The sequence below is a fragment of the Gallus gallus genome, chromosome 20, assembly GCF_016699485.2.
Source record: "Gallus gallus isolate bGalGal1 chromosome 20, bGalGal1.mat.broiler.GRCg7b, whole genome shotgun sequence".
Classification (NCBI taxonomy): domain Eukaryota; kingdom Metazoa; phylum Chordata; class Aves; order Galliformes; family Phasianidae; genus Gallus; species Gallus gallus.
In genome coordinates, this window is record NC_052551.1 from 1,897,421 (window position 1) to 1,906,765 (window position 9,345).

Genomic DNA, 9,345 nt, shown 5'->3' on the forward strand with positions numbered 1-9,345 from the left:
AAATGTAAACCCCATAAATCATTTAGGAAATATAAAAGCTAGCGATTCACATTTTATACAGTGAATTTCTTTACCTCAGAGGGCAAATGTTAAAATCCTAGCCTACTGCTTCAAGCAATAGAAAAGCACATAGGAGCTCTACTTCGTTAACACGATAACCACAGAACTACAGTGCACAGAGATGATACAGCATTGAAAATAATGAGTTGCAGAGAAAGCATAGGTAAGTGTAGACTGAACTGAAAAGCAAAACTTGCTCCGAAACTCAATCCCCATAAACGTCAAACAGAACTGAAGTGCTCCGAATCCCAGGCAATGCTGAAAAGAAAAGTTGGAAGGCGAGCACAGAACTGGAGCCGATAAATGTGAAAGAGCAAAGAGGTACAATAGCAAAATAAAGGTAATCTTAAAACTTCACCGCTCTCCACACCACAAAGATAGATCTGTGCGACAGATCAGAATGCAAAGGAAGACAAATCTCCTCAGTGCTGTGTAGCAGTGAGATGTTATTGTTTCCACCCAAGCAATGCAATGGCAGTCAGTGCCCTGCCGAAGAGGTTAAATATTTTGGTGCTACTGAAATAGCAAGCTGTTATTCTGTTTATTAGGCTCTAACAGGAACCAAAGCAGCTGGTTTCCCTTGTTCTGCTGACCTGCAGAAAATATAAGCTTTGGAGCTGTTTTCAGTCCCCTTTGACTGCTCAGCAGCCTGCTTTTAACTATCAACTCCTCCCAGAGCAGTGCAGAAGTGCTTCCTATTCATTAGCTGTAGCTGACAAAATTGTAACTATAGTGAACCGCCTTTTCTACTTCAATTTTTGCTTCTTTTTTTTTTTTAACCATTCCTTTCTAACTGTTGATCTGAAAAAATCTGGCATCAAGCTGACCCTCATCTCCTCTTTTTCTTTTCCTTCCCAGTTGAAAACCAGGGGGAAGGTCCCGTTGCAGCAATCTTCTGCCAGAGAGGTTTGCAGCTGATGGCAGCAGATGGAAGGCAGCTAGGGGTTATTCTGTCACCCAGGTAGGAAAAGGTGTCCGATGGGAACAACCAGAACGACTTCTTGTAGGAATCACGCTCCTCAGTCCCTACTCAGGGCCTGCTCCTGCAAGGCTCCGTGTCCGGCAGCTCTGCTCCCTGCAGGGATCGCTGCAAATGCAGTGTAAGTGCAGGAGCAGATCTGCAGCAGATGCCGAGGAGCGATAACAGCGGCGTTTTGAGCCGCGCTGCAATGAGATAATTATAGCTGGAGCAACAAAAGGCAGAGACCTAGAGGAGAAAAGGTGGCTTGTGTTTTTGTGTTTTAAAATGCACTGACTGCTCATACGAAAACCAGATGGCTTCACCAGCACTGGGACGCTGTATTTGAAACGTATCACATGTCCCTTTATAATTTCAAGGGTCCAGTGGTACATTTCATACATTGCATTACAACTGTACATTGTAATGGGATATTAATACTTTCTAAAATACCCTCTATTTTACAGCCGTGTGTGTCACGTGTGCCACAAGGTGGGTTTTTTGTTTCTTTATACCTACTTGGCTGAGCTCTGTGCTGTAGAAATAATTGCTCGTGAAGCTGCTTGGCCACTGCTACAGCCTAAGGCACCAAACGTTTTGGACTGGTGTAAGTGACTAAGTGTCAGTGGTTTTTTGTAAACCAAAGGATGCAATTTGATTTAACAGCTCACGAGGGTATATGTGAAAAAGATGATGGGTGGAGTTGTTATGCTATGTTATGGAACAGACCTGTGTCCCCTTTGTCTCCCTGTTTGATTAACACACTGTGTATGGAGGCAGCCTTCCAGTGTTCCCTCTGGATCTCATAATACAGCCAGGATTACTCTTGGATAGGAAAAATATCTCCTTTGGCAGCCTGGCATTTGCTTCTTCTTCTTTTTTTTTTTTCCTTGATATGTAGCCTTAAACATGGTAGTTTCAGTGAGCAAGAAGGCGCTGAGACAACATGGGCCGAGGGTGCACTGCAGGCTTATGACATTGTAAGCATTTGCAGCAATCATGGGGAGATGGAAAATGCTGATTTGGCGTTGGAACAGCTCCACGAAACCCATCTATTGGAAAACTTTGTACAAATCAGCAGTTCGGAAGAACTCTGGTCTGACTGCAGCCCGTTATTTGCTGGGTTTAAAACACCGCTGTCTTATGTTTCAGCTGGCTATCTGTCACTACTGATTTCCTATGGAACTCCTGTTTCCAGCAGCGTGGGATGTATACTGATGTATGTTCCACTTCAGGCTACTTGTTTTCTAAGGATCTTGACAATCTGTTAAAGTGAGTGAGGCTATTTAAGCACTTAAAAGTGACTATGGGTCATCTTATTTTGCAAAGACAGATGTCAGAGCAGTTGTTAAGTCCTAAGGCAACAATTCTAGATTTACATGGGGGTGATTAGAGCCAGAGAATAAAATTTGAATAAAGATCAGCTTTTCACAGAAGATGTATATGAACATTTAATGTCACCATGAAAATACAACACTGAGGGCTCTCACTGTTTTCAGCAGGCAGATAGCACTGCTGTAGCCTTTCAGCATTTAAATTAAATCCCAAGGGGGGAGGAGGGTGAGGAGGAACTGCTTCTAACATCTTTTTGCTTTAAACTGAATGACTTAATACATCAAGGAAAACCTTCTGCATCCAAGATGTCTCTCTTGGAAGAGGGGTTGATGAAATGTGTTTTCCTATGCTTTGCCCTGATACTGTCAAACTAAAATCTCTAAATGCTTTCAGAGGAGGAGTAGGTAAGAAGTCAGTACTTATATAAAAAGAAAAAGAATAAGGGAGGCAGCTCTGCCTTGCTTTTACAACATAATATTAATGCTTTTTACTAAAATCTGTGCTGCTTCAGTATGGCAGCATTAGTTCCCATCACGTTTTTTCCCTAAGTTATCTTTTATTTGTTGCTGGTGGTTGTTTTTTTTTCGTTTCTTTTTTTACAAATGTGAAACCAGCAACTTGTGGCCAAGCTTTGGTGCTTTGCAAATCGGTGGAGTCAGACAAGCAGTCAGTCAGCCAATAGATAGCCAGTTGTTTGTCCAAGCTGGTGTGGGATGGCACGCTTTGCACCATGGAAACCAGCATTCGTGGGGCAATCTGATATGCATAGGCTGCTCTGCTGGCAATCCTTCGGATATCAAATGCAAAGTTGGGTTCCCCACTTTGGACTGGAAATGTGTATAGGTATCTTGACGTTGCTTTTGTGACATCAATCTAGGAAAGTAAGTCCAATTTGTTGCTTAGCTGCTTTTACGCAAAAGAACAAAAGGTTTTCAGAAGCCATTGTGCTTGGTGTTACAGTGTTAGCAAAATGAAACTGTGGAATGTTTGGAAATGATTCTATTCCCACTGAAGGAAATGCACACTGTGCAGTCTCTGCTTTTTCAAACAGCACCCGCAGCATTAGCTTGTCCTGGAGCACTTGGGGATCAGCTCCATCAGTACCTGCACAAGGCAGAAATGTGCCTAGTGACCAGAATCACAGGCAGAAGTGTCTTCGATGAGGAACAGAACGAGCCTGATGTGTTTGAGAAGCAATGTTTGAGATGAACGCCATGAGCAAGTGTGTGGTGTGGTTACGAGTAGCTCTGGGGAGAAGCCTGGAACAGCCGAAGGAAGACAGGCTGGCAGGAGCACAGCGTATTGTTGGGGCTTTTGAAAGGGTAAACAGATGTTTTCCTTCATCCTTTCCTACTCATCTTGCTGCAGCGCTGTTGGGTGATGAATAAGAAGTGACACAGTGGTGGGACTGGTTGGATTTTACCAGTCGGGCCATTCCCAGTTGTTAAAATTGACAAATGAAAAATGGCAAAAAGCAACCAAGTGTTTCCAGAAGAAATAGTTTCAATTAAGACTTTATACTGATTTCTGCAGGGGGAATCTACAGTATAAACAATTTCCTATCTTTTGAAAATGTTGTTCTTGTTTTCTCATTTCAAAACTTGAGAATGCTCTGCTTTTTATTTTTATTTTTTTAAATTAATTTGAATTGAAAAAGAGCACTGTCAAAACTTTCCCTAGAGGAAAACTGTTTTTTCAGACCCTGCTGTTACCTGAATTACGGCATAATTCTTCTCTTAGCTTCTCTTCCAGCCTCAAGGCACCAAACTTACATCTCCTTTGTAGACATTTATGGTGTGTAGCTCATTTTCTCCTTCTAAAGAGGAAGAAATCTGAGGATCTGTTTGTGTTGCTTTGAAATAAAGCTCAGCTGTCACTATGCAGAATGGTTTAGATTGTCAGATGTGATGCAGGGATGCTGGTTTGCATTCACAGTACCAACCACGCAGCCCTGGGAAGAACCTGGGCAGCAGGGATTGCATTTGTGTGCCCCCTCCTCTGTTTGTCTCTGTTTTGGCTCTGTTTGATCACAATCAGTGTTTTATTCTCTCCCTGTCTGACTTATAATTTCTACTGTTGAAAGTTTCAAGACAAATATATGTAGATATTTTTTCCTTTCCTTTCCTTTCCTTTCCTTTCCTTTCCTTTCCTTTCCTTTCCTTTCCTTTCCTTTCCTTTCCTTTCCTTTCCTTTCCTTTCCTTTCCTTTCCTTTCCTTTCCTTTCCTTTCCTTTCCTTTCCTTTCCTTTCCTTTCCTTTCCTTTCCTTTCCTTTCCTTTCCTTTCCTTTCCTTTCCTTTCCTTTCCTTTCCTTTCCTTTCCTTTCCTTTCCTTTCCTTTCCTTTCCTTTCCTTTCCTTTCCTTTCTTCTCTTTTCTTCTTTCTCTCTTCTTTCCAGAGTTGGATTTTCTTTCTCTCCTCCTATACATACTCTCCTATGACATTTATTTTTCAACACATTTTTCCCCCCAACCTTTTACCTTTCTCCTTGACTCTCCAGAGTTGCTATCACTTCCAAGGCTCAGTGACTGTACCAAGAAGACTGCCTGCTTCTGTGACAGTAACACTGGCAGGTGATCTAAGCACATTTGGTGGAAGAGCAATCTGAAGGGAGAAATACGGCATTGACATGAATAGGGCTATTTGGAATTGCTCCCCATCTCCAAGAGGAGAAATAAATTTGTCTTTGGGGATCACTACACTGTAAGGATGGGAAAAGCTGCCTGGGGAAAATCAGATTTATGACTTTCTGTACTCTGAGACACTTTGAAGCTTTTCAAATTGATTTAAGCCAAAGACATGTCTAATCAAACATTTCCTGGTTTCCTGAAAAACCTTTATGTTTTTCAGATACATTGATCTGGAAATGCAAATAGCTGGCAACTGGCAAAAACATACAATCTTTGAATAGAAATAGTAGAAATCTGCAGATTTTGCACCTCGTATTTTAACAAGGGGACTGGCAAATAAATCCTTATTGATGCACGATAAAATAATTTGAATTTTTAACATTCTGAAAAGTGGAGTAATGATGCACCTGAAATATTGGGATAGGATGAAGTTGGAACAAAAAAGACAGCTGTTGAGGAGCTCCTTTGCAGAAGGATCCCAAGCAGCACTTCACATTCACTTAAACATGAGGTCCTGATCCCTGAAAGTGGACTGCTTTGTTTTCTGATCTAGGTCTTATAGTTTCTGTGTGAATAGATGCAACAGAAACACAAGAAATAACACTTCAGGCACAGCTAGCTTTGCAAAAAGGAAGGCAGTTTAGGATGGTTTTATTGGGGTACTTCCCACTGCAACTTCTGCAGAGTTGCACTGATGTAAAATTAGAATTGCTCCTGTAGTAAGCAGTGAAGAAGACAGGCATATCTGGACAGCACTCGAGAAGCCTTAGCCTTTGCAGGAGCCATGTGTGAAATGATACTTACAAGTGAAAAAAATATGAACTATGCTTCTAAGTAAAATTGTATGAATAGTTGGAGAACATTTTGGCAAAGAAATACTGCATCTATTCCAAGGAATGCCTTATCCTTAGGTTGAGAGGTCTGATTTTTCATAGTTTATCCTCAAAGCTGAGAAATAAAAGAATATAATTTCAGTGGAAGCAGCCAGAATGGGTAACACACAGCTACAGGTTCGGGCTAGTTTTACTTCTGTGTTTATGCCTTAAAAACAAATGGCAGTAGAAGTCTGTAATGCTGCTCCACTGATGCCGTGGTCATTACTACCACGAATTCTGTCATTTCCTTCTCATTACACAGGTTGTCTTTCACCTTCTTGACCTGAAGTCTTCCAGACAAATCTCACCTGACTGCTTTACTTGTCCTGTCTTTCCCAATTTACTCCCCCATGTGCTTAAGCTATGGTTTTTGCTTTGCAAGTTACATGCTTTATTCTTCAAAGGAAATAAATATGGAGAGTATATTGGTCACGGAAATACTGCAAATGTCAAAACATTCAGATTGGAAGAATATTAGGCATTAGGTATTGATTGAAGAGCTTGTAAATAAATCCATACCATCTCTCATTGTATTCATTTGATAAGGTTGTTTAACTATTAAGAGTAAATCCTAGCCTTTTTGTGTCACATTTAATCAGAAAGGGGTTTAACTGAGAAGTAAATATTTCAAATGTGTTTTATAAACACATTCATCTTGGTTTTGCTTTCATTGAAACCAGTGGGAAAGCTCTCAAACGTGTCCCGAGTTAAAATATAGCTCACTTGCCTGATGAATGGAGGCTACGTGTTGTATTCATAGCAGTGCAGCAGGAGGAGAGCAGGTAGAGCTCTCATTTGGGATAACAAGGGGAACAAAGAGGTGACAGTGAAATGAACATAAAGCTAGCAGATAGACATTAATTACTGACAGTAATGTACTATGCTTGTGGTACTGGTTATATCTGTTTCAGGTCTTACATGCTTTTAGGATTGAATCTTTGAGCTGCAAAAGATGTGGGAAAAGGGCTTTTCGTTGCTGGTTGGAATACCTGCCATATTTCTGCTCACTGCATAACACACCGTGCATCACTGTGCCTCAAACCATTGAGTGCAGCACTGTGTACATTCCATGCACAAATGAGGTTTAGAAAGCACTTCGCTTCCAATATTAATTCCTTGCATTTTAAACTGAAAACTCTAGTGATATTCATGACCAATTCCAGGTAAGGAAAAACAGTATTTTAGTTAAAGGGCTAATTTATGTTCATAGACTTGTTTCTTTGAGTTACAGTCACAACACTCATGACATTTTAGGAACTTGGTGTGCTCTGAAGGGTGTATTTAAGCATTAAACCAGGCTGTAACATTAGTGTCCTGGAGCCTCTGAAACTCATTTTAATTGTCCTACTGCATCTTCTCACTAAACACAGAAGATGATTTTAAGTATCCAAGAGCATTCAGTAACAGCCCCTCATTTACCTCTGCTGCAACAGCATTTCGTATTGGACAGTTCTCAGCAGTTCTCCTCTGCTTTCAGAATAAATCTGATACACGTTTGGGTACGGACGAATATGAAAGGAAGGAAAAAAAACCCAAAGCCGCCTTTACCACAAACTCTTCTTGTTTCTCCCCCTATGATTCAAAGCTTAAGGCTACTTTAAATGAATTGTTGATCTAGTTACATCACAAAAAATTATCTGCACTTGCCATCGTCCGCCAACAAACAGAACTAAGTTTATTGGGACCTCGGTGGAATTCCTTGTAAAGCATAACACTTCTTCCTGAGATACATGAAACTGTGCACATACGAAACTGAGCAATGCATTTAAAGACATATTCATTAAATTCTTCAAACATTCAGAACTCCTACCTTGTTGTTTTCTATATGAGAAAGGCAACTGACATCTGCTCCTTGTTAATGCCATCAATGTGTTTACAGGGTTCAGAATTCTATGCGTACCATGAAAACATCTTGTATAAATCTGAACATATACGCGGTATAACATTTATAAATAAGAGCTGCTGGTTCTGGAAGAGGGCAACTGTTAAAAAAAAACAAAAAACAAAAAACAAAAAACAAAACAAAACAAAAAAAACACCCAACCAACCAACCAAGAAAAAGATCCCAACAACAATCAGTCCAACATTCAATGAGATCAGTCCTGAAATGGACAACAAAGGTTTAATTCTGAGCTCACTATGAAGAAACTTTCTTTTCGCCCAAAAATAGAGAGTTTGAGGTCAGTATAAGACAAAACTGAGCACACCAAAGCACACTGTATACCAAACAACCGTCCCACTTCTGAAGGCAAAACGGTAATTTGAAAAATGGAAAGAAAACAGTATTTTGCACAGAAAGGACAGTTGCAGAAATTGTTTTCATTTAGCTCAACTTATTCTCTCTATCTCAGCACACTTATTTTTCTTTCACAGAGCTGCTGACCACTAATTACTCCTCTCTCTATATTCCCACTGCCTCATGCTATTCCTTTTGAAGTAGATGATGTATTTCTATATATTCGTAAGCATAAGCAGAGTGTTTAAGCCACAGATTTCTCTGGTCTCTGTATTTTCATTTTGGACTGCTAAATGACGCCGTAATGCACAGAGAGTTCTGCTGAAGCTACACGCCTTCCTACAGTATTTCATTCTAATTCAGAAGAACATGGAAGTTTAAATGTATGCCAAATTTATGAATAAAAGTAAAACATCCACCCAGATAACAAAGCATTTACTCACCTCAGCCATATAGCCGAGGAGAATGCACTTCCAGCCAGATCTGAAAATCATAGCTGGAGTGCTGTATGTTGACCACCAGTTCTGGCTTTCCTCATTGCAGGAGATTTCACTGTGAGCCCAGTGAAATTAATCCTGCTAAATCTTTTGATTTATCTGCAGCTTCACAGGTACCTAAGAGCTTAAGGCTCCTCTTTCTCTTAAAAGTAAGCCGCTGATAAAAAGGAGGTAACTGTGAAAGAGCAGTTGCAGCACTGAGGCATCGCGGCACTGCAGTAGTGCCTGAGGGCAGCAAGGACAGCACGATCTGCTGAATAAGTTTTGTTTAGTTACATTAGAAATGAACCTCCAAAACTGTTTACTACGTACCTTTCTTACAGGTCTTCAGCTGTCTGTATTTTTAATGCTCTGGTTCTGCTTCCTTTTCATATAAATCAGAAGTTTACTTTCAATCAGTGAATTAAAGATGTGAGAGGTCTTGCTTATATTGAATATTCAAGACACGTTGGCAGGGGTGGTACTTTGAAAGGGTTGTAATTTTTTTCCCCTCCCTCTCCAATACAAACGTTAAATAGGACTGGTGTTGTCAATTCACAGGGTCCTCTGCATGTAGAAAATAAACATTTGTACGTCAGGTATGCAGGATGTAGAAGACCCAGCATGCAATTCTAGAGGAGCAGTAAGGTTGCAGGGTCATTCTCATATGGTTATGTTGGTGCAGCTGTGTCCTGTTGGTGGTGTGTCTTGTGCCTTTGGTACTGGCACCTATGGAAAATTGAAAGCAAATGCCTAAAAGCTTTATTTGGTATCCTTT

The 9,345-nt window shown here is 40.5% G+C and overlaps 1 protein-coding gene across 5 annotated transcripts in view; it reads right to left on the minus strand.

Moving 5' to 3' along the window:
* ASIP (agouti signaling protein) overlaps positions 1-8,988 on the minus strand; it is a 32,473-nt gene extending 23,485 nt beyond the window's left edge. The window contains exons 1-2 of one of the 5 annotated variants that reach the window (XM_046902815.1): positions 8,901-8,988; positions 4,831-4,954 (exon numbers count right to left, since the gene is read on the minus strand). The gene's annotated coding sequence lies outside the window, so the exon portion shown is untranslated. Of the gene's footprint in view, positions 1-4,830; positions 4,955-8,534 lie in introns of those variants that run through there. The other 4 variants (XM_046902816.1, NM_001115079.2, XM_046902812.1 and 1 more) reach the window with 4 other exon arrangements.
* Positions 8,989-9,345: the final 357 nt, after the last annotated feature.